The sequence below is a fragment of the Bos grunniens genome, chromosome 7, assembly GCF_055505025.1.
Source record: "Bos grunniens cultivar Pamir isolate PY7600 chromosome 7, Bosgru_T2T1.0, whole genome shotgun sequence".
Classification (NCBI taxonomy): domain Eukaryota; kingdom Metazoa; phylum Chordata; class Mammalia; order Artiodactyla; family Bovidae; genus Bos; species Bos grunniens.
In genome coordinates, this window is record NC_141171.1 from 89,558,989 (window position 1) to 89,585,595 (window position 26,607).

At 37.7% G+C, this 26,607-nt stretch overlaps 1 protein-coding gene across 26 annotated transcripts in view; it reads right to left on the reverse strand.

The window, feature by feature from the left end:
• LOC147369947 (uncharacterized) overlaps positions 1-26,607 on the reverse strand; it is a 779,924-nt gene that overhangs the window by 576,681 nt on the left and 176,636 nt on the right. The window contains exons 3-4 of one of the 26 annotated variants that reach the window (XR_015168173.1): positions 14,148-14,426; positions 5,279-7,570 (exon numbers count right to left, since the gene is read on the reverse strand). The exons of 21 other annotated variants lie outside the window; for them this stretch is intronic. The gene's annotated coding sequence lies outside the window, so the exon portion shown is untranslated. Of the gene's footprint in view, positions 1-5,278; positions 7,571-11,012; positions 12,209-12,321; positions 12,867-14,147; positions 14,427-26,607 lie in introns of those variants that run through there. 4 more of the 26 variants (XR_015168186.1, XR_015168172.1, XR_015168174.1 and 1 more) reach the window with 4 other exon arrangements.

Genomic DNA, 26,607 nt, shown 5'->3' on the forward strand with positions numbered 1-26,607 from the left:
TTTGTTCTCCCACATAAAAAATGAAGGTATCAAGAACAAGTACATTAGTCTTGGCATGTTTCCTTGCTTGTAACTTTTTACTAACTTAACGCCTATGAATTTTAATGAATATGAGAAACATAGGGCCAAAAGCATGATAGTAAGCTGCATCCTCATCTGTATTGATGACTCTCCTGTAAACAAAGAGCATTCTTTATGTGATGACATGAACTGCTCTCTGAACCTGGCTGGAGCTTAATGTCCAAAATTACCTGTGCTACCCATCCCTGAAAGAAGGCAAAGAAATCACGGATGGAGCTTCATCTGGGAAGACTCTTTAGCTATTAGAGTTCTGGTAGGGACTCAAAATGGGATCCTATCATCATGGAATCCTGGGGCTTTTAAAGATCGCAGACAATCACACCATCCACAGGTAAACGGCCTGGTGTCCTGGCAGAGTCAACAGCTTGGCCTGAGTCTGTCTAGGCATCAGCTTGTCTCTGCCGTGTTCTACCTTATGTCTTCATTTTTGAAGTTTTTACTGAAGAAAACCTCATATAATTTTTCACAGAATGAAAAGTAAAGAAAATGCATTCAAATAAACCGCATTTTCTGGAGAACCTTCTCTTATTCTGCTTCACCATCTCTAGTCGCTAGAGCTCGCTCCAAAGGGGATGAAAGGGTCTTCCTGCCAAATTCATTTGATCTCATTGTCAGACTATTTAGGTTGCATGACTGGGGGTTTTACTCAGAGCATGCTTTTCCTTATACACATATACAAACACATGCACAAAGATATTTTAAACTTGAGTTTGCATTTCCATGGGAACTAAATAGACGTTTATAGTACAGATAAAAATGAAAGGAAAAGAGACTTTTTTATTCTATAAAAGAATCATTTTTATTCTGTGAAACTCTATGGGGAAAATCTAAAAGGTAAGAGGAACTTCTTAAGTGGAGAAACAATTCAGTTTTTGCCATGAGCATCAAAATTTACACAAAATTGGTTGAAAGCCTCACTTAGGAGAAGAAAATGCATGCGTGTGAATGCACATGTATGTGTGTAAATGTGCACACATATATAGAAACAGATAAACGTGAAATGTTCCAAGCTATTTACCAGTAGTGAAGTTTTGACTTTATAAAATCCATGAAAATAAATTACATTGAAATATTTTACACAGAAATTAATTCTCAATGAAAGTGATCAAGCTTTCATTTTATAAAATAAATAGCTTCACAAATAGCACAAGGAATTTCCCATTTGATACACTACCTTCAATTTGACACTTTGGTTATGGGTTAGAACAAAATTTTGCCTCAGAGTTTTGAATTAAAGACAAACTCATAGGAAGAGGAAAGAATGGAGTATGTGATTCTTTGTACAGTCCTAAAGGGAATGTTTTTAACTAGGTTCAAGGAAAAAAGGCAAAGATTTAGTACAAAGGTAAAGGAACTCAAGAAGAGGCATGCAGCTGAGCTACCAGAATAAATATCCTTAAACCAAGGACTAAAGCATCATATATAATTTGGAAAGACTTCTCTCCTAGTCTGTCATTAACTACATCTCTTTTCACTCATGTGTTTTTTCAAGAACTCAGTATAGACCTACTCTCTCTGCTTCCTAAGTCATTTGAAATACAAAACTTTTTTAGGTGTTTATAAAATAATAATTAGAGTGATGCTACAGTGTATTAGGTATAAGTCCAAACACTCCTAATGCCTAGCTTATATTTTATACATTATAAAATGTATAACTTTGGACTAATCATTTGTGGCAAGGTGAATAGAAGCACATTATATGAAAATGGTTGCCCCTGCTGTTACTAGGTGAATTGCAGGGGGATAGTAGTCTTCAGAAAAGTGGCTGCAGTAAATTCAACCACAGTCCTTGTGCACCAGGCAGATTTCAAAGACTATGTGAGTGAGAAGTATAGCCAGGAATCACAATAAGTGATGAGGGAGTTACTTGATCAATTCTTAAGCTCTGGATTAAACAGAAAGACAGAAAGCTGTGTTGTAACCAGAGTATTGGTAGATAAATTACAGTGAGGAGCATTAAGCAGTTTTACAAATATTTTGTCAGCTATTTAAATAAATAATTGAAAGGATAGTATCCATTTTAAGTATATAATGATTTCAGAATGTCACCTGGGAAGGTTCTCACAGAAAGCCTCAGAGTTATGTACGGTCTTTGAGAATTTTCCTTAATCAAGGTCCTGTTCCCTAGACTTGCAGTCTCTAATACTTAATTTTTTTAGGGTCAGAAAGCAAATCCGTCTAAGACAATTTCTCTACTGAATCAGTCATGAGACTGTTACACAAGTTCCAGTGTAATATCTCACACACACACACACACCTCACACGCATGCACATATGTATAGTTGTAGATATACAGATACACAGTGTGAAATAAACCCCAATACAATATAGCTTCACATGTGCCAGAGTCCTCATGCGACTATGACAGGAGCATTCTCCTTGAAATTAAACATGGTGGTAAACAGGCATATGAAAAAATGTTCAACATCACTAATTATCAGAGAAATGCAAATTAAAACTAGGAGATATCACCTGCTGCTGCTGCTGCTGCTGCTAAGTCGCTTCAGTTGTGTCCAACTCTGTGCAACCCCACAGATGGCAGCCCACCAGGCTCCCCGTCCCTGGGATTCTCCAGGCAAGAACACTGGAGTGGGTTGCCATTTCCTTCTCCAATGCATGAAAGTGAAAAGTGAAAGTGAAGTCGCTCAGTCGTGTCCAACTCTTAGTGACCCCATGGACTGCAGCCCACCAGGCTCCTCCACCCATGGGATTTTCCAGGCAAGAGGACTGGAGTGGGGTGCCATTGCCTTCTCCAGAGGAGATATCACCTAACACTTATCAAAAAGTCTAGAAATAACAAATGTTGACATTTGTAGAGCAAAGGGAACCCCAGTAGAAGGTGGAGGAAAAGGAGCCCTAAAACAAGGTAGATGATATTGTAAATTGATGCAGCCACAATGCAAAACTGTAAGGAAGTTCCCCCCAAAACCAATAAAACTACCATGCCACACAGCAATTTCACTTCTGCGTATACACCTGAATAAAATGAAAACATAAATTTGAAAAGATACATGCATTCCAATATTCATAGCGGCATTATTTACAATAGTTAAGATATGGAAGCAATCCAAGTGTCCATCAACAGATGACTGGCTAAAAGATGTGGATTACATACAATCGAATATTAGCCCCAAAAGCAACAAAATTCTTCCATTTGCAGTAACATGGATGGACCTAGAGAGTATTATGCTTAGTGTAATAAGTCAGACAAAGAAAAATATGCTACATTATCACTTAATCTAAAAAAAAAAACTAAAAGAAAAAATATATAAAAAAGCAGAAACATATTCACAGATACAGAGAACAAACTACCACGTACCAGTGGGGAGATGAAGGGGAGGGACGAGATAGAGGAATGGGATTAAGAGATATAAATTACTAAGTATGAAATAAATAAATAAGCAAGGATATGTTGTACCACACAGGGAAAAATAGCCACTATTTTACACAAACTTTAAATGGAGTATAATCTATAAAATATTGAATCACTAAGTTTTAACACCTGAAACAATTTTAATCTTGTAAATAAACTATACTAAATAAAAAAGGAAACATGGGAAGTAACTTCTTTAACTTATCTTACTGACACCACTGCATGTGTTCTTAAAGCATGCTTATCACGTTGTCTGTATAGCAAAATATAGCAAGCTACCTAAATTAATGACATTTGTTAAAGTATAATAATATGAGAAAACAGATAACCATTTAAACTCTATATGTTTTCCAAACAAAAAGACCCATCCTTTTTGAACTATATGCAGTCTGGTTTTTTTCCAAAGGACATATGAGAAGTAAGTTCATAAACAGAATACTATTGCTAATTTGCAATGAGAAATACATTTCAGCAATCAGAATTGTCCAGATGATGGGTCAATTTTATTCCTAAAAGCAGACTTTTAAATAAAAATAAAGAACTTTCTCAATGAGCATGGAATTAGAACAAGATAATTTAGTTAGCTAAATCAATGTTTAGTGGCATCAGGATAAGAAAGTCTTATGTCTCCATTTACAGATATTGAAAATGATCTTTTTATTAGGTTTGGAATACTTAAAGATTGTTGGCTACAACCTGCTGTAGTCTTTCCCTCAGAAATCATGGTTTAGCAAACGGGACCACGTAGCTCAAAAGCCATTTAGCTATGGAAGACTCCATCCCTTGGGAAAGAAGCGAGGACACACCCAAAGCTGATCTCTGTGACCTTTCTTTCCCTAGACTTCATGGTCAACTACTCCTCTTATTGTTGGACAAGTTCTTTAATATCTTTATTCAGAATAGAGTTTACCACAGTGTATCTTTGAAGCAACTTAACATTTCCCAGCTTTGACACAGTTATGTTAAATTTTTAACTTTTTCAGGACAATCTCATTTTCCTCATTTCCAAAGTCTTCAGGGACATGTCATCCTACTTCTCACATAGTCAATTTGCAAATCTACAAGTTCACTTATTCATTACCCTTCAGTTTCCTAGGAATTTACTCCAAATGAGAGAAAGTGAATATTGGTTACAGGACGCTTGAAGGTCTTCTGTCTTACCCCAGCCGACTCACCTATAGGCTAGCCAGGAACCTTTACACTGAGTCACAAAAAGAATCTAGGACTGACTTAGGAACAAATATAAATGTAGAATTTGACCCTGAAAGAGATAATCCACAATTCAAACCCACAGTGAGTCCATGACATTAGAAAGAGGTAATGTTTGAAGTCTACAGTTGATTAATATCATGGTGTTCAGTGGTATCTTAGTTGTGATTACAATTCCACTCAGTAGCAAGATAAATGTGAGAATACACCTATTTCTCAGACAAAAGGTACACTGTTAATTCAAAATAAATATCAAATAAAACAAAGTTGATCCAGCAAGATCAATAGCAGACAAAATAAAATTAAGGGCAAATAGCATTAATGGAGATAAAAAGGGAAGCTACATAATAGTTAAACAATCCATTAATCATATGTTTTAATTGACTCTACATATACCTAAAAAATAGGATACTATAACTGACTTTGCATATACCTAAATAGATAAAAGAAAAACCTTACAGAATCATGAGAAAAATACTGACAAAACCTCAATCAAAATAGAATATTTTAGCATTTCTCTTTCTGAAACTGACAAAACAAACCAACAAAAAAAGTAAAAGATACACAAAATTTGGACAACACATTTAAATGTCTCTCTTTATTAGATATATTTAGAACACTGTATTCCCCCAAATATAAAACATAAATTATTTTTAAACACAGATAGAAACCTTTACACATTGATCTAGTGTTAGGACACATAGAAACCTCAACAAACATAAAAAGATCATGACCACCTATACCATGCTATCTGACCTGAATGAAGTTAGATAAAGAGAAGAATCATGTGATAGCTCTTAAATGCAGAATCTAAATAGAAATCATACAAAGGGATTTATCAACAGAACAGAAACAAACTCACAGACATAGAGAATGAACTTTTGGCTACCAGAGGGAAAGGGTTGGGGGAACTGATAGTTTGGGAGTTGGAGATCGACATGTACACACTGCTATATTTTAAATGGAAACTAACAAGGACCTACTGTATAGCACAGGGAACTCTGCTTAATGGTGTGTGGCAGCCTGGATGGAAGGGGAGTTGGAGGGAGAATGGATAAATGCATATTAAGGCTGAGTTGTTCTGCTATGCCCCTGAAACTATCACAACATTGTAAACCAACTATACTCCAATATAAAATAAAAATAAAAGAAAAAGTTAAAAATAAAAAAGCAATGAATAATAAAAATAACATACAGTGTATGTTTGAGAAAGAGAGCAAATTGTAAAACAATGCTTTAATGAAAAGTAAAAGGGAAAATATAAAATTGATAATTGAATACCAATGAAACAATTGAAACAATTACATTTAAAAAACTTGTGGAATGCATCTAATGCAAAATTAAGAGGTAAGTTTACAACCAGAAATAAATTTGTTGAAAAATAAAAATGATTCAAAAGAATTAGCACAGAACCTAGAAAATCAGCAAAGGACCAGAATAAAATCAAAGTAAGATATAGGCAAAGAACAATTAACATAGTAAAAGTTAATCAAAGAGAAAAAATTACAGAAATTATCAATTTCTATAGTAAGTGTGAAAATATAGAAAGTTGGTACATTAAAAAAAAAAAAAAAACTAGTGGGGAAACACCTATAAGACTGATAAAGAGAGAAAAAGAAAACAAATTAAAAGTATTAGTAACTTTAGAAAAATTAATACAATCACTAAAAGTGTCAAGATTTTTTAAAAATCATAATGCAATAAATAAATGACATTTAAAATTTTCAAAGAAACATTCACTTTTCTAGAAAAATATACATTATCAAAGTTAGCTAAAGAATAAGTGAAAAATTAAAGGGGTTATGAATATTCAAAAACATAAATTTTTAATCCAGAATCAGTTCCCATAAAAACAGTTCCTATGAACTACAGACAATTTTAGGAGTGATTCTAGAAATGACAGGAAAACCTTCAAGAAACAGACAATTCCTATCTTGGAAATCTGCTCGAGAGACTTGAAAAGAATAAAAGCATAAGTATGATTCCCAAACCAGACCAGACTACTCACAAAACTTGAAAAAAATGGATTCTAAAATTTGTATTTAAGATTAAAGGACTAAAATAACCATGACAATCTTTCAGAAGAGAGAGAAGAAACAGGAGGAGGACCTTACTGAATAACAGAACATAATAAAGAGTCCAGAAATGTACCTACAGTAAGTGGCAAATTTGAGGGTTTCCCTGTTGGCTCAGATGGTAAAGAATCTGCCTGCAAGGCAGGAGACCCACATTCAATTTCTGAGATGGGAAGATACCCTGGAGAAGGGATAGGCTACCCACTACAGTATTCTTGCCTGGAGAATCCCCATGGACACAGGAACCTAGCAGGCTACAGTCCAAGGAGTCACAAAGGAGACAGACATGACTGCTACATGCTATAAAGGATTAAGATTTATAAAATAGATCTACTTTTATTAAAGTTGACTTTGAAAACTGTTGAATTGAAATAAAGAATTTACAGAATGATGCATAGTGCAACATGACCATGATTATTAACTTTTTGTGTCAATTTGACTGGATCATGAGGAGCCCAGATATTTGTTTAAACATTATTTCTGAATATGTCTGTGAGGGTATTTCTGGATGAGACTGACATTTGAATCTACTAAACTTAGTTGAACAGATCACCATCCCCAATATCCAATGGGGATATCCACTGGCTTCATCCAATCCAATCAGGGCCTGAATTTAAAAAAAAAAAAGGTGGAGAAAGGAAGAACTCTTTCTTTCAGCCTGCCTTCTGAGATGGGACACTGGTCTTCTCCTGCCCTTGGACTAGGACTTCCACCATCAGCTCACAAGCTCTCAAGTCTCTGCAACTGAACTAGAATGTATACCATCAGCTCTCCTGGTTTCAGGCCTTTGGAGGAAGATTGAATTATGTCACCAGCTTCATGGGTCCTCACCCTGCAGATGGAAGATGATGGGACTTCTTAGTCTCCATACTCACTTTTTTCAATTACTTATAGTAAATCTCTAGGTTTAAAATGACAGATGGATAGCTAGAGAGAGAGAAAGAGAGAGAGGATATAGATGAAGCAAAATAGAAACAGCCAAATACAATGACTACAATGACTTAAGAGTAAATATTTCCCATATATGAAAAGAAAGTAGAAAGCCCTTCTCTCCTAGCTCTAGTGGAGTGAGAATTAATGTGAGGTCCACGAATAGACCAGTCAGTTCAGTCGCTCAGTCGTGTCCGACTCTTGGCGACCCCATGAATCGCAGCACGCCAGGCCTCCCTGTCCATCACCAACTCCCGGAGTTCACTCAGACTCACGTCCATCAAGTCAGTGATGCCATCCAGCCATCTCATCCTCTGTCATCCCCTTCTCCCCCTGCCCTCAATCCCTCCCAGCATCAGAGTCTTTTCCAATGAGTCAACTCTTCACATGAGGTGGCCAAAGTACTGGAGTTTCAGCTTTAGCAGCATTCCTTCCAAAGAAATCCCAGGGCTGATCTCCTTCAGAATGGACTGGTTGGATCTCCTTGCAGTCCAAAGGACTCTCAAGAGTCTTCTCTAACACCACAGTTCAAAAGCATCAATTCTTTGGCGCTCAGCCTTCTTCACAGTCCAACTCTCACATCCATACATGACCACAGGAAAAACCATAGCCTTGATTAGACGGACCTTTGTTGGCAAAGTAATGTCTCTGCTTTTGAATATGCTATCTAGGTTGGTCATAACTTTCCTTCCAAGGAGTAAGCGTCTTTTAATTTCATGGCTGCAGTCACCATCTGCAGTGATTTTGGAGCCCAACAAAATAAAGTCTGACACTGTTTCCACTGTTTCCCCATCTATTTGCCATGAAGTGATGGGACCAGATGCCATGATCTTCGTTTTCTGAATGTTGAGCTTTAAGCCAACTTTTTCACTCTCCACTTTCACTTTCATCAAGAGGCTTTTGAGTTCCTCTTCACTTTCTGCCATAAGGGTGGTGTCATCTGCATATCTGAGGTTATTGATATTTCAGGGCTTAATTTGAGGAGTCTATAGAAACTCTATATATCTATAAGGAAATTCAGGAATGTTATAGTAAGAAGCTTATTTCTGCAGAGCCTGATAGAAGTTGCAAGATTCTAGGACTAGATTTGGAAGTGAGAGAGTAGAAGAGCAAAGTGGGGTTTCCCTGGTGGCTCAGCAGTATAGAATCCGCCTGGATTGCAGGAGAGGCAGATTCATTTCCCAGGTCAGGAAGAACTCCTGGAGAAGGAAATGGCAACTGCCTCCAGTATTCTTGCCTGGGAAATCCCATGGACAGAGGAGCCTGGTGGGCTACAGCTCACGGGGTCACAAAAGAGTCAGACACGATTTATCAACTAAATAACAAAAACAAGAAGAGGAAGGTACAAGGAGGTGGCTAGAGATGTGAATGTGAGACAGCGCTCCTAGTTACCCATGGTCTGTGAGCAGGGCTTAGAAGTTTCTACATGCCTTCGTGGTTATGGAGTGTCTAAGGGAACTAGTTAAATAGCACAGATCAGGAATCAAGATCAAGAAATTTTAGTGAGTTTTAGTAGGCTGCATGCAAATATCTGGGACCATAGATTTAAGTTGTTGCCTTCATGACAACCACAGAAGCCAGCTGGAACTATTCACACTATTCTCATTGCCACCAATCTGTGTGTGTGTGTGTGTACACGAAGTCATGTCTGACTATTTGCAACCCCCTTAGACTGATCCAGGGGATCTCCTTGACCCAGGGATCAAACCCACATCTCTTATGTCTCCTGCTTTGGAGGCGGATTCTTAACCACTGGGCACCTGGATTGCCACCAATCTACCCAGATGCTATCGAGGGATAGAAGAAATTCAAAGAACTAGCATTTTTATAAAAGCATTTGACTTTAATGAAGAGGTTAGGAGATCACTGATTATCAAGATTTCTTCCTGCCCCACATCCCTGAAACTACTCAGTAAAGGAGGAGGCTATGAGAAAGATTACTTACAGATTGCCTCTTCAGTTCCAATTTATAAATTTTGGCCCTGCTGCTGCTGCTGCTGCTGCTGCTGCTGCTGCTAAGTCGCTTCAGTCGTGTCTGACTCTGTGCGACCCCATAGACGGCAGCCCACCAGGCTTCCCTGTCCCTGGGATTCTCCAGGCAAGAACACTGGAGTGGGTTGCCATTTCCTTCTCCAATGTGTGAAAGTGAAAAGTGAAAGTGAAGTCTCTTCAGTCGTGTCCGACCCTTAGCGACCCCATGGACTGCAGCCCACTAGGCCCCTCCGTCCATGGGATTTTCCAGGCAAGCTACATATCCACATTTTGGAAATCCAGTTTCACACATTGTTTATCAAAGATCTGTGCCATATATTAAAATGAGTTTTCCTACAACTGGTTAAAAAATAATAATGCTTCATGTTAGCTTGACTTTATAATAACACCTAATTGAACTGTTTGAAAGATTGGTGGGGAATCTACCACATAACATCTACTACTTAGGCAAAATTTGTTGGTGGTGGTCACTTGCTGAAGTGCCCAACATTCTCCCCTCACCGACTTACTGAGTAGGTCCTAAAAGCACGAGCTTTATTAGTCCTTTAAGACATCTTTAAATATCTTAACTGAACTGTTCCTACGCTTTACTGTCTATACTCAACCAAAAACAGCATACTGAATCAGAGGCTAAGTGAGGAACATTTTCATCTTCTTCATCTCCATTTAAGTTCAAGTCAGATATTATTTTGAAATTAATATTTATTTGGATAAAATCAGAAAACCATGGACCTTCTTATGTTATTATTCTGAAACTTCCATTGCTGTTGTTGTACACATCTTTCTTTCCCTCTCCCTTCCAATCCTTATAACTTTATCCTCACTAGGGTTCTTCTGTGTTAAAGCAGATAAGCAAAAGTGAATCCTTACGTTAGCCGGAAGGCAGTAGGCATAAGAAGAAAAAAGAAATGGTGGTCACAGTCGAAGGACATGCTTTTCAGTAGTGGTTCAGACATTTCAGGAAAGCTTACTCATCTCCTTTCATATCTGCTGGTATGACCACCTTATTCTTCTTTGTCAGATTGCCTTCAGGGTTATCTGCTGTTTGAGTATCATTACAAAAGTCAGGTCTGCTCAGGATCATGTCAAATAATTTATCCCTGTGTCCTTATTTCAACTCCCCGTTGCTTCTTCCCAGCACTGCACTCTGGGTCTTAGCCATACTTGGTGTAATAGTAGTTGGGTGCCTCACAGCATCACTTTCTCTCTTAATGTGAATACCAATGTTATGCAAATGCCACAAGAGCGTCTCAGATTATATGGTTTTGCTGTGAAATCTAAACAAATACTGAGTCCCTTGTGGGAGGAAAATAAAGCATCCTCAGAAAGTGTTACCTCTATAGTTTATCACCCTGGGATGACTATTCACTTAACAAAATAAAATTTCAAAAAGAGAATTGTATTTTATAGGTATCTTACAAATAAATTCATACTTTTTTAAAAGCATGCTGTTTAACTTTGTCTGGAATCTTACCTTCTGCCCCCAAATTAAACAGCTTAGTTCTCCACTGTCTAAGTATTTGCCTTACATGTGAATAATACAGTTTAATCAGATTTTCTAAAGCTTTTATTAGATTATTTCAAAGTGCATAAATAATGTAATGTAAGCCTACTTTCATATTAGATACCTTCTGTGGCAGCTCACACAGCTCAAGTTTTTCTTTTTTTTTTTAATTAAGGCGATTCCAGCGATCATTTCTGACTTTTGTGGCATCTTTCTGCAAATCCTATCTACTTTACTGCTACATTGAGGTTCGTTTGTGTCATTCAAATCTTTGCTCTTTAAATATCCACTTATAAATTTATTATGGCAATACATTCATATCTTTACATTTAATCTGAAACTTCGATAACAAGCAGGAGATGGAATAAATGAGTAGCAGACACGCTTGACAAAATTAAAATGCTCTCCTGTCAGTGCCCATATGAACTATCACAATGACAGAATAGCATTTTAACTTTGTCCAGTTCTTCTTTCGCTCTTCATTTCTCCTTCTCCATCGTGCTGCGGAAGCTTTGATAAAAGATCTGGATTTTAAGTGCCCAACATCCTTGCAAGAATGTCGGAGGATGTTTTAGAATCATGGATTTTGAGTGACAGAGATGAACTTCGCTGCAGCACTGCTGCAGTGGGGAATTTATCATTTTGTTAATTAAGAAGGGTTTTCCAATAGTCACTCCAGAAATTGCCTCTGGAATATCATTAATTAACAATCCCACTTCCACCATGGGAGGGAGGGGGAAGGCCAAGCAGCAAAACTGACAAAGAGTCACTATTAAAATATACACACATACAAATTTGAAAAGCACCAGACAAATTTGGAGAGGAGGAGGAGAATTATTTAAAGCTGGTATTATAGGATCAGCAGAGTTAAACAAAAAAATCCAGTTCATAGCCTGAAAGCTATCTCGGTTCACAGGCCTTGTGCTAGTCTCCAAACAAAGTCAACAGTTTAGAAACTCTTTATATGAATGAAATAATTCACCATGTTGTTTGGAATTTGAGGTTTGTTGTTTTCTTTCCTTTTCCATGATGACCGTTTCCTTTCTAGGGAAGAAGAAAACAAGTCTTTTTTTTTATTTTTTTTCCTGTTTTCTTATTTGTTAAGTATCCAGGTAACAAACTACTTAAAATCAACCAAACAAAACTTGATAATTGGCCCCTCTCCCCATCTGAACCACACAAGAGTGTAACCATGACAACCTGTCTTTAGAGCAGACCATCTCCTGTACCTTTCAGGATTTAAGTATGTGAGAATCTATCCATTCCTAAGTGGAATCATCATGCCGAGAACATTTTGTTCTTTATTGTAAAGGAAAAAAGAAGCCAGTATCCTAAATAGTTCTCAACAAGGTGTTCAGGTAAAATAGAGGTTCAGTGGCTGTGAAAGATACAGATATATACTCTAATCTGAAGTCCTTTCTTGTAAGAAACAAACAAGTAGACTTTTTGAAAGGGTAATAATTAAAGCCACAATGACTGCAGCAGGGTAGCTTGCTAAAATCTTAAGTTTCCAAAATAAGAAGCTTTATGGTTAGAAAGTAGCAGATTGCAGAAACAGACCCTCCAGAATTTATAAAGGAGTTTGATGCTTATTATAGTCACAGTTGGGCTTCCCTGGTGGCTCAGAAGGTAAAGAATCTGCCTGCAATGCAGGAGACCTGGGTTCAGTCCCTGGGTTCAGTCCCTGGGTTGGGATGATCTCCTGGAAAAGGAAATGGCAATCCACTTCAGTATTCTTGCCTGGAGAATTCCATGGACAGAGGAGCCTGGGCTACAGTCCATGGGGTCACAAAGAGTTGGACATGACTGAGCACATTAATTAAGAAATGTGATCTTTACCATAGTCACATTTAGCATGTATCAGTTAAGTACTATTCACCTCTTTTGTTGTTGTTTTCCTTTGGCAATCAAACCTTAAAACAGAACTTTAGCTATCTGGATTTCATAATACATGGAAACTGTTTTTTACTTCTAGTGAGAGAGCTTAACCTGGCCAGGAATAATCTCATAGACTCTTAATCATCAGTCGTCCCAAACTGGAAAAGAAGCTTTAAAAGTTATTCCTTATTAAGTAGATCAAGAATTTTTTTTTTAACCATTAAAGTGCTCTCAGTCATGACTAAAATCTATGATCAGCTTCCATTCTATCAATGAAACTGGCAGTCAACTTTTGCATTTCCACAAGAGTAAGAACATAAAAAGAGAAACTGCGTGGTAGTTGCTTAGTCGTATCCAACTCTTTATGACCCCAGGGACTGTAGCCCATCAGGCTCCTCTGTCCGTGGAATTTTCCAGGCAAGAATACCAGAGTAAGTTGCCATTCCCTTCTCCAGGGAAAAAGAAAAACTGGTAAGCGAATATTTCAAGTTGTGAGGTTAATGGGAATGAAGCAAGTTTTGTTAGAGCTGGGTATGCTCGCTTTGCAGTCTTTACATCAAGGAGCTCTAGTGGGTATCAGAAGAAAAATCAAGGGTGGATTTTGCCCTTTCCATTGAACATGCTGACAGCAGATGTTATTTCTACCTCACTGGTATGTGGAGATCACTGTGAATGTAATTAACACTTTTCTCTATATACAATATCAAAGTCATCTGAGATAATTCTCCAGTTCCTATTCAAGTCTCAATTCCTAGTCAACAAATGTTTTGCTGTTGTACTTGTTTAGTCATTCAGTCATATCTGACTCTTTTGTGATCCCATGTTCTGTAGCCCACCAGCTGCTCTGTCCATGGGATTTCCCAGGCAAGAATACCGGAGTGGGTTGCCATTTCCTTCTCCAGGGGATCTTCCCGACCCAGGGATCAACCCTGCATCTCCTGCATTGGCAGGCATATTGTTTACCACTGAGCCACCAAGGAAGCCCCAACAAATGCGTTGTTGTTGTTCAGTCGCTCAGTCGTGTCCGACTCTTTGCAACCCCATGGACAGCAGCATGCCAGACTTCCCTGTCCTTCACCATCTCCCAGAGCTTGCTCAAACTCACATCCATTGAGTCAGTGATGCCATCCAACCATCCCATCTTCTGCCATCCCTTTCTTCTTCTGACCTCCTTCTTTTCCAGTCAGGGTCTTCTCTAATGAACTGGCTCTTTGCATCAGGTGGCCAAAGTACTGGAGCTTCAGCTTCAGCATGTCCTTCCAATGAATATTCAGGACTAGTTTCCTTTAGGATTCACTGGTTATATCTTCTTGCTGTCCAAGAGACTCTCAAGAGTCTTCTCCAACACCACGGCGTACCGAGCATTTATTGTGTGAAGGGTAAGCTAAATGCAGTGGGGCAAGGAAAGAAGCAACAGTCAATTTTCTATGACTTTCTTATGAAACTTTAGGGCTCCTATCATCCTGTTGCAAGGACCTAGCAGGGATGTTGGCAATTTTTTTAATTTACAATTTTTATTATTTTTATTTTAAAATTCTAAAATTGTATGAACTTTAGGCTTTGCAAAACCCAGGTGCGTCCTATCAGGTATCACTGAGTTTAATGGAAGCACCTTCAGACGTGCATGTTTTTCTGTGAGGAATGACTGCAAGAGCTTAGGAAACTGACTAACAGTGTCACTATAGGTTTAAAGACTTTTCAAGGAAAAGAAGAAATGTGGCCTAGGTGATATAATGATAGAAACCATAATAAATTAAAGTGCTCTCTGTTTTACTGTTTGGGGCATCCTTATTTAAAGCTGTTTTGAATATGTGGAAAGTTTCTGGCCTTAAGTTAAAGAAACCATTTGAGAAATTCTCTTTTGCCAGTAAATGTATGGAGTCTAAAGTATGTAAAAGGAATATATATAAAATTTGTGTAATACATAGCCAATTACAATCCTAATAACTACCACATATTGAGTACATATTTTGTGTTGAGCAGTATGCAAAAAAAAAAAAAAAAAGTTACAGACACTGGAATCAAGTAGAACCCTGCAGAGCCCCTCACCCCCAAGTAAAAATCTGAGCACTTAATGATCAGGACAATAGAGTCACAGACTCAGTGTCTGGTGCCCATTTCTTAGTTGCTCTCCAGATATGGAAACTGCCCCCAAAGGAAGAAGAAACTAATTGCCTGATTACCGGACTATAGTCATGATATAAGCTGCTTCACCTTAAGCAGTACTGAGACTATAGCTCATACAGTTCTAAGAACTGTTCTCAACAGAATGAGATTAACACTATTACTCATAATAATCTATATCTTCGTGGGCATGAAAAGAACTGTAGCTTGCTCTCTTCCTATATGTAAGCAAGAAACTAAAACTGCCAGCATAGCCCCACGTTGACATCTTCCACTCTGAGAATACAGCACCCTTTGTCAGCATGAAGTTACAAAAGATAGACCTTCACCACTAATCCCATAGAAATGGAAGGATGTTCTGTCAAGTGGGGATTTGTAACCAGCTTTTAGCCGGAAAGAGCCCTCTGCAGGAGGCTGACACTTCTGCCTATGTTAAGCCAGGAACTTCCATGCTCCACTCATCTTCAGCCCAAGATCACCTCTCAAACCTTTTAATCACAAGATACCTTGCCTAATTTCTCCATTATTTCCAGCAATCAATGAAATAGACATGAAGAATAAGTGATTAACAGATGACCAGATCTCTTCCATAGCGTTCCCTTCAGTAATCTCCCAAACTGTGTGACCAAACCTTGTGAACAAGGAAACAGCCAGAGGAAGATCACAAGCCAAAAAACCTGCACACAAGTCTGCATACAATGGGAGATGGTGACAACTGTGATCCCTTATCTCAACGAATATCTAAGATTTCCTCCTTGTATCCCTTGCTGGGCATACATGCCGAGGAAACCAGAATTGAAAGAGACACGTGTACCCCAATGTTCATTGCAGCACTGTTTATAATAGCCAGGACATGGAAGCAACCTAGATGTCCATCAGCAGATGAATGGATAAGAAAGCAGTGGTACATATACACAATGGAGTATTACTCAGCATTAAAAAGAATACATTTAAATCAGTTCTAATGAGGTGGATGAAACTGGAGCCTATTATACGGAGTGAAGGAAGCCAGAAAGAAAAACACCAATACAGTATACTAACGCATATATATGGAATTCAGACAGATGGTAACGATAACCCTGTATGCAAGACAGCAAAAGAGACACAGATGTATAGAACAGTCTTTTGGACTCTGTGGGAGAGGGAGAGGGTGGGATGATTTGGGGGAATGGCATGGAAACATGTATAATATCATATAAGAAGTGAATCGCCAGTCCAGGGTCAATACGGGATCCTTGGGGCTGGTGCACTGGGACGACCCGGAGGGATGGTACGGGAGGGATGTGGGAGGGGGGTTCAGGATGGGGAACAAGTGTATGCCCGTGGTGGATTCATGTTGATGTGTGGCAGAACCAATACAATACTGTAAAGTAATTAGCCTCCAATTAAAATAAATAAATTTAAATTAAAAAAAAATAGTTTCATGGTTAAGCAGAATCTTCAGAGGTGGTTTTAGAGGAACACTGAGTCCACCGTTCTTCAAATCCACCATATTTCTGAGTCTACCATCTTGCCAGCATTCAGATTAAAAGCACCTTTCCTCCCTACCATTGTGAGTATTGATTTTATAAGCTGTGAGCAGCAGAACCCCCATCAACATTAAATCTTCATAACAAACCTGTATATATTATTATTACCTCCATTTTATAGAGGACTCTGAAAGCAAAAAAGAACTAAGGAGACTCTTGATGAAAGTGAAAGAGGAGAGTGAAAAATCTGGCTTAAAACTCCCCTCAGGAAACTAAGATAATGGCATCTGGTTCCATCACTTCATGGCAAATATATTGGGAAACAGTGGAAACTGTGACAGACTTTATTTTGGGGGGCTCAAAAATCACTACAGATGGTGACTACAGCAATGAAATTAAAAGATGCTTATGCCTCAGAACTAAGTTATGACCAACCTAAACAGCATATTAAAAAGAGAGACATTACTTTTATAACAAAGGTCCATCTAGTCAAGGCTATGGTTTTTCCAGTGGTCATGTATGGATGTGAGAGTTGGACTGTGAAGAAAGCTGAGTGCCAAAGAATTGATGCTTTTGAACTGTGGTGTTGGAGAAGACTCTTGAGAGTCCCTTGGACTGCAAGGAGATCCAACCAGTCCATCCTAAATGAAATCAGTCCTGAATATTCATTGGAAGGAAATGATGCTGAAGCTGGAACTCCAATACTTGGGCCACCTGATGCGAAGAGCTGACTCATTTGAAAATACTGATGCTGGGAAAGATTGAAGGTGGGAAGAGAACGGGAACAGAGGATGATATGGTTGGATGGCATCACTGACTAGATGACATGAGTTTGAGTAAGCTCTGGGTGTTGGTGATGGACAAGGGAGGCCTGGCATGCTGCAGTCCATGGGGTCACAAAGAGCCAGACACGATTGACAGACTGAACAGAACTGAACATCTTAATAGAAAAAACTATTAACTCACTGCTTTATAACAATAAATATAGGCATTCTGACAAAATCTTGATTTGAAATGATAATACCTCCCTTGAAGTAATTTGACAAAATGAATTTTTCACCTATAATATTTTCATTCCTTTAAAACCAATAGCTTTATTTCTAAAGAAATCATTGAAATGAGGGAAATATTTATATCCAAAAATGTGTCAGTATCATTTATAATAAAAAATTTTAAACATTTAAAATTAAAGGTATATTCAATTCAGTTCAGTGGCTCAGTGGTGTCAGACTCTTTGCAACCCCATGAACCACAGCACGCCAGGCCTCTCTATCCATCACCAACTCCTAGAGTCCACCCAAACCCATGTCCACTGAGTCAGTGATGCCATCCAAGTATCTCAACCTCTGTTGTCTCCTACTCCTCCTGACCCCAATCCCTCCCAGCATCAGGGTCTTTTCAAATGAGTCAGCTCTTCACATCAGGTGGCCAAAGTACTGGAGTTTCAATTTCAACAATCAGTCCTTCCAAAAAACACCCAGGACTGATCTCGTTTAGGATGAACTGGTTGGATCTCCTTGCAGTCCAAGGGACTCTCAAGAGTCTTCTGCAACATCACAGTTCAAAAGCATCCATTCTTTGGCACTCAGCTTTCTTCACAGTCCAACTGTTACATCCATACATGACCACTGGAAAAACCATAGCCTTGACTAGACAGGCCTTTTTGGCAAAGTAATGTCTCTGCTTTTTAATATGCTATCTAGGTTGGTCATAACTTTCCTTCCAAAGAGTAAACATCTTTTAATTTCATGGCTGCAATCACCATCTGCAATGATTTTGGAGCCCCCCAAAATAAAGTCAGCCACTGTTTCCACTGTTTCCACATCTATTTCCCATGAAGTGATAGGACCGGATGCCATGATCTTAGTTTTCTGAATGTTGAGCTTTAACAACTTTTTCACTCCCCTCTTTCACTTTCATCAAGAGGCTCTTTAGTTCTTCTTCACTTTCTGCCATAAGGGCGATGTCATCCGCATATCTGAGGTTATTGATATTTCTCCCAGCAGTCTTGATTCCGCTTGTGCTTCATCCAGCCCAGCACGTCTCATGATGTACTCTGCATATAAGTTAAATAAGTAGGGTGACAATATACAGCCTTGACATACTCCTTTTCCTATTTGGAACCAGTCTGTTGTTCCATGTCCAGTTCTAACTGTTGCTTCCTGACCTGCATACAGATTTCTCAAGAAGCAGGTCAAGTGATCTGGTATTCCCATCTCTTTCAGAATTTTCCACAGTTTATTGTGATCCACACAGTCAAAGGCTTTGGCATAGTCAATAAAGCAGAAGTAGATGTTTTTCTGAAACTTTGGCATAGTCAATAAAGCAGAAGTAGATGTTTTTCTGAAACTCTCTTGCTTTTTTGATGATCCAGCAGATGTTGGCAATTTGATCTCTGGTTCTTTTGCCTTTTCTAAAACTGGCTTGAACATCTGGAAGTTCATGGTTCACATATTGCTGAAGCCTGGCTCAGAGAATTTTGAGCATTACTTTACTAGTGTGTGAGATGAGAGCAATTGTGTGGTAGTTTGAGCATTCTTTGACACTGCCTTTCTCTGGGATTGGAATGAAAACTGACCTTTTCCAGTCCTGTGGCCACTGCTGAATTTTCCAAATTTGTTGACATATTGAGTGCAGCACTTTCACAGCATCATCTTTTAGGATTTGAAATAGCTCCACTAGAATTCCATCACCTCCACTAGCTTTGTTCGTAGTGATACTTCCTAAGGCCCACTTGACTTCATATTCCAGGATGTCTGGCTCTAGGTGTATGTGAGTGATCACGCCATTGTGATTATCTGGGTCATGAAGATCTTTTTTGTATAGTGCTTCTGTGTATTCTTGCCACCTCTTCTTAACATATTCTGCTTCTGTTAGGTCCATACCGTTTCTGTCTTTTATTGAGCACATCTTTGCATGAAATGTTCCCTTGGTATCTCTAATTTTCTTAAAGAGATCTCTAGTCTTTCCCATTCTATTGTTTTCCCCTATTTCTTTGCATTGATCACTAAGGAAGGCATTCTTATCCCTCCTTGCTCTTCTTTGGAACTTTGCATTCAAATGGGTATATCTTTCCTTTTCTCCTTTGCTTTTAGCTTCTCTTATTTTCAAAGCTATTTGTAAGGCTTCCTCAGACAGCCATTTTTGCTTTTTTGCATTTCTTTTTCTTGGGGATGGTCTTGATTCCTGTCTCCTGTACAACATCACAAACTTCCACCCATAGTTCATCAGGCACTCTGTCTATCAGATCTAGACCCTTAAATCTATTTCTTACTTTCACTGTATAATCATAAGGGAATTTATTTAGGTCATCTGAATGGTCTAGTGGTTTTCCCCATTTTCTTCAATTTAAGTCTGAATTTGGCAATAAGGAGTTCGTGATCTGAGCCACAGTCAGCTCCCAGTCTTGTTTTTTTTTTGTTTTTTTTTTTGACTGTGTAGAGCTTCTCCATCTTTGGCTGCAAAAATGTAAATCAATCTGATTTCGGTGTTGACCATCTGGTGATGTCCATGTGTAGAGTCTTCCCTTGTGTTGTTGGAAGAGGGTGTTTGCTATGATCAGTGCATTCTCTTGGCAGAACTCTTAGCCTTTGCCCTGCTTCATTCTGTACTCCAAGGCCAAATTTGCCTGTTTCCCCTGGTGTTTCTTGACTTCCTACTTTTGCATTCCTGTCCCCTATAATGAAAAGGACATCTTTTTTGGGTGTTAGTTCTAAAAGGTCTTGTAGGTCTTCATAGAACCATTCAACTTCAGCTTCTTCAGTGCTACTGGTCGGGGCATAGACTTGGATTACCATGATATTGAATGGTTTGCCTTGGAAACAAACAGAGATCATTCTGCCGTTTTTGAGATTACATCCAAGTACTGCATGAAATTAAAAGATGCTTACTCCTTGGAAGAAAATTTATGACCAACCTAGATAGCATATTCAAAAGCAGAGACATTACTTTGCCAACAAAGGTCCGTCTAGTCAAGGCTATGGTTTTTCTGTGGTCATATATGGATGTGAGAGTTGGACTATAAAGAAAGCTGAGTGCCGAAGAATTGATGCTTTTGAACTGTGGTGTTGGAGAAGACTCTTGAGAGTTCCTTGGACTGCAAGGAGATCCAACCAGTCCATACTGAAGGAGATCAACCCTGGGATTTCTTTGGAAGGAATGATGCTAAAGCTGAAACTCCAGCACTTTGGCCACCTCATGCGAAGAGCTGACTCATTGGAAGACTCTGATGTTGGGAGGGATTAGGGGCAGGAGGAGAAGGGGACGACAGAGGATGAGATGGCTGGATGGCATCACTGACTCAATGGATGTGAGTTTGAGTGAACTCCGGGAGTTGGTGATGGACAGGGAGGCCTGGTGTGCTGTGATTCATGGAGTCGCAGAGTCAGACATGACTGAGCGACTGAACTGAACTGAACTGCATTCAGACTCTTTTGTTGACTCTGATGGCTACTCCATTTCTTCTAAGGGGTTCTTGCCCACATTAGTAGATATACTGGTCATCTGAGTTAAATTCATCTATTCTAGTCCATCTTAGTTCATTGATTTTAGAATGTTGACATTCACTTCTGTCATCTCCTCTTTGACCACTTCCAATTTGCCTTGATTCATGGAACTAACATTCCAGGTTCCTATGTAATATTGTTCTTTACAGCATCAGACCTTGCTTCTATCACCAGTTACATCCACAGCTGCGTGTTGTTTTTGCTTTGGCTCCATCCCTTCATTCTTTCTGGAGTTATTTGTCCACTGATCTCCAGTAGCATGTTAGGCACCTACTGACCTGGGGAGTTCATCTTTCAATGTCCCAGCTTTTTACCTTTTCATAAGGGTATATAATTATAGTTGAATGTAGGCAATATTTTATGTTATAAAATATTCAAAAGCCATTGAAAAGCCATTAAAAGTTTTGTTTAAAATTTTACCTAACATTATGGATATACAAATACTAAACACATGAAAGTACATTAAAAAAAAAAAAAAAGACTGCATAAAAATACGCCAAATGTAACAGTTGTTTGAGATTTTGGTCACCAGGTGGAAAGTTCTACGTGCAATTGAAGGTATGAGACTGGATGATAAGACATATCTGAAGCTCCAATGAAGAATCATCAAGCCAATAGTGAAAGTCAAAATAAACCAGACAGCATGAGATGAGATTAAACTTCTTGAAGCTTTGCTGGACTTTTGAAGTCTTTTAAGTTTGAATTCTGCCTGTAATAAAAGTATTTTAATGGGGAATGACTAAAAACTGAAGACGTTGAAGAGGATTTAGAGAGACAGAGAAATTTCACTTGGATCTGGAAATATCAACAAGATTTATATGATGAGAAAGGAAAAGGCAATCCAGTACCAGTACTGGATAAGGGCCAGTACCAGAAGAAGTAAACGCTTGAATAGAGAATGTGCAGGCTGCGTCTATTTGGAAATGCCTTAATTTGATGGAATACAGGATTCCCTTTGGAAAAAGGAAAATGCATTTCAACCTTTGGTATGAAATCGGATTATTATGCAATTTAGTGCCATCTTGAGGAGTGTGAAAGCTACCTAGTAATAAATTTTGGATCAATATAGGCTACCAAACCAAGGACTGGCATGCAAAAGAGTCCTGCAGGAAGAAGAATCCAGGAGGCGGTGGGGAGCTATATGTATATGAAACGGAGCTCTGGAATAGTGAATGCAGGGAGCACTCTGCCATAAAGCATATGATGATTAGCTATGAAAAGACTTTATTCATAGTGGTTATGAGAAGGAATGAACAGACCTCAAAGAAAGTTTAGAGGGAGAATCAATAGGATTTGATTAAAATAAATAAATAAATGTATAAGTAAAATTAATAGGAGGGTATAGACATTTGGGCTTCCCCTGTAGCTCAGCTGGTAAAGAATCCACCTGCAATGCAGGAGACCCCAGTTCGATTGCTGGGTTGGGAAGATCTGCTGGAGAAGGAATAGGCTATTCACTCCAATATTCTTGGGCTTCCCTGGTGGCTCAGCAGTAATAAATCCGCCTACAAAGCAGGAGACCTGGGTTCAATCCCTGGGTTGGAAAAGATCCCCTAGACAAGGGAATGGCTACCCACTCCAGTGTTTTGGACTGGAGAATTCCATGAACTGTGTAGTCCATGGGGTCGCAAAGAGTTGGACATAACTAAGTAACTTTCACTTCATCTCTCATAGACATTTCAGAGACTCTGAGTTCCACTGACATCAATGGTACATATCTTTTTTAAAGGAGAAAGGCACTGCTTATTGGAAAGAAAATGATCTCAGATTTTAATATGTTTAGCCTGAAGCAGTCCATCAACAGAACAAGTCCCCAAAGCAGTTGGGATATAGACCTCAAAAGCTGGGAACACGAAGCAAAAGTGTCTCTTATGACTCAAACAAAGCTATGAGCCAGAAGAGAGGAAAAAAATAATCAACTCTGCCTAGTACCATGAGAGAGTGTTAGCAGTTACTCATTTTAAGTGTCACTTTGCAAACAGACTTAAACCAACCTTTTGGAACCTAACCAAATTATAAATAGAAGTTCTGTAAAGAGAAGGGCCATCAACATGGAAGAGAAAGTCAAAACCATGAGTCACAGTTGATTCAGGGAAAACACACAAAAAGGAAAGAGGAATGGCCTAGAATTAAACTCTGGGAACATTCATAGATAAGAGAAAAAGAATACTTTAATTCCAAAATACAATGCATTAAACTCAGAGAAGTGAGGCCAGATTTGTTCTTCAGCCCGGATGTGGACAACACATTGAAATCCTAGAAAGAAAAAGCCAGAGGGGGGAAAACACACACACACACACACACACACACACACTTCTTTAGTCAGAATTCAGAGTACACTGTTTACTTAAAAACAAGAAGAAAACTCCCAAAATCAACTGATATGACTGCATGTTTCACAAGAAATATATTGCTCAAAAATTCTTCAGGGAAAATAAGAAGCAGACACATTTTGATTTCAAATTCAATGACCAAGAGATTAAGACTAAAGAATATATTTCCAATTAACTGAATTAACCTGTAATATTGAAATTGAAATGCTTACATTTGACTTCTAAAAAAAACATGTAAATCAAAAGGACATTAAAAATAACTACCTATATAGACTATCCAAATTCCAAATCCTTTTTTATATGTATTTTTGTCAGAATACAAATACAGTGACCTGCTTTCTGTGTCTTGGTTTCTTCCCAGCCATGATTTTGGAAAGAGCCACTATACTCCTTCTCATAGAATCTCACATTTATGGTTTCTCAAGTACAATTTCGCACGTTCACTCAGATTAAAGAAAATATGTTCTTTGTTCTGAAGGGCAAATCCCAAGAGGCTTAGTTAACCTGAAGCCGGACAGAAGTACCAAGTCTCAGGAGCACTTATTGGCAATCTGGGTGTATCCTGTGACCAGGTTACAGTAAAATACAGCATTACCCTGGAGTTAAGAGATGGTGAATCAAAACATTCAACTTGCTTTAATGTGGAACCAAAAAAATAATAAGGCTCTATTAACATTTTTTTATTTGAATTTAACAATTGCCCACTTTGGGGGTATCTTTTCAAGTCATATTTTTAAGAAATATAGCAATGCAGATAAATGTGAAGTTTTCTATATCCATTTCCCTTCTTTCCATATCCCATTTCACTTCTTCCCTCCCTAAAGGCTAACTACAGAAATGGATTTTCTACCTCAGAAATCTTTAGCAATGCAGAAGACCTGGAGTCCAATACATAAGTATATATACCAGACAAAAATTTTGACATATCTGAGAACGAGACATGTTCTCAGATAAATCCTTTGCAATAATACAAAATTGATAAATATCTCAATGTTTACCAGTAGTGAGATTGATCAGTTGTGATGTATTTTTCTACAATGATATACTAATTGAAAACATAAAAGAATTTATATGTGTATGGATTAATCCTAAAAATGAGAGAAACAAGTTGCTGAATGATCTGTACAATATAATGCTAGAATATAAGCTCAATTAGGGCAGGAAATTCAGCACATGGCTTGTTGCCAGCACTTAGAATATCTTGGTAGGTGTTAGTAATAACTCAATAAATATTTGTTAAGTAAATAAATGATTATTATCTCAGAAAGTTTAGAAATAATTATCTATAGACTCACATGCAGTAAACAAAAACACATAATGAAAACATCATTTGTTAGTTTATTTCAGCTCAATAAAGTAACTAAAAGCTTAACTTAATTGCCTTGTAACCCCCAAATTAATCCTCCCCACTATTAGGACATTTTAATTTGACATGTGCTTCTGACATCAGGCAAGCTACACAATTCTTCAGTGCCACAATCTCATCACTAGTAAAATGAGGATTAAAACAGTCCCTACTTTATAATATTTTTGTAATAAATTAGATGAAACTAGACAATACATGTAAAGTACTCAGAACAGAGTATAGCATAAAGTAAGCAATCAAAACTACTAGCCATTTTTGCTATTATTATTATTATTATTATTGCCATTATTCCTTATCTGGCCTTTAAAGAATTAGACAAGTCTATTATCTAACTTCTTCACATATGAGTCATGATGTACATATCTAAAGGAATTAATAAAATTCCCTTTTATATTTGCCAGCCTTTTCACAATATGTTAGATTTGTAAGTAAACCATTTTAATATCTAAACATTGATATTTACACATAGTCTGATAGTATGCCTAAACCTGGGAAACTGAGATACAAGGGGGAAAAAATTAGGTTAAAAAGAGAAGTTTCAAAGCATTGGGTTCCTTTTCTTCTTTGTTTCTCAAATTGTTCTATTTCACACTACAAAGCTAGATTAGAAAGATAACTGTATGTGCATGTGAGAGAGACAGAGAGAGACACCAAGTACATTATTGCCATTAGCCAGTTGAAATGTATAGGTTAACTGAATTGACTATGTGTAAAAAGTTCAAAATTAAAAGCTGTTTTCTCCACTGATGAGAATGAACTTTAGTTTGGGACTGCCCCATTAGAGTGATGCCTTAACAAATCAAGGACTCTCAGTGGCAGACTCACCAAACTTCCCGATCCCTAAATAGAATCTCTTTCATTAGTCCTTCACAGTTATCGTTCTTTTCTGTTTCTCACTGACAGCTACTTATAATTCTAATATGCAGGTAAATTAACTAGGCCAGATTTAGTTGTTAGCAATTTATAAGATGATTGAATGTGAATACCTAAATTGCTTTATTTTATCATAAATCATGTTAAAAGTTATCGTCAATAGTAAACATTTGTTTATCGTATATTTAACTTTCCTTTAGATAGAGTGTTCATTTTAGAAACATGCATTAGTGAAAAAATAGTAGTAAATAGCCAAAACAAGTATCACCTTACAATGTTCTACTCTAAATGGATATGGTAGCTTTACTGTTTCACGTGGAACAACTTTTTGACTACGCTGTTTGTGTCTATAAGTAGACTAAGAGATATAAATTATAAAATAAAAAAAATTAAGAAACTTCCCCAAAACAGGCAAAGAAGTATACCTTAGAGTTCTGTGCAAAAACTAGTAACATAAACATCTTATGTCTATTGCACAGCTTGTATTCTTTGAGAACATTTTTTTTCTCTGGTAATACTGGTAATTAATAAGTATGTTTGTTGAAAATAAAGCAGATAAATATTCAGAATTTTAATTTTCAGAAAGTAAACACTACTTTTCCACTAAACTTTATCCTTAGAGAGTTTTATATCTTGTAGGTTTTACAGAAATAAAAGCTCATTAACGGAATATTTTTTACCCAAACCATTACAACTTCATCATTTTGAATCACAGCTCATTAAAACAATTATAATCAAATGTTTCATTTTCTTTTTCCCTTGTGAGAAAGAGCTGAAAAGGTTATGTTTGTTTTTCTTTATCTAAATCTCTGGGGTGATATAAACAGGCTACATAGATTCATGTGCTGTTTTTCATTTATGTTTCAATGTGTCTCTGGTGCTAGTTTGAGTTATT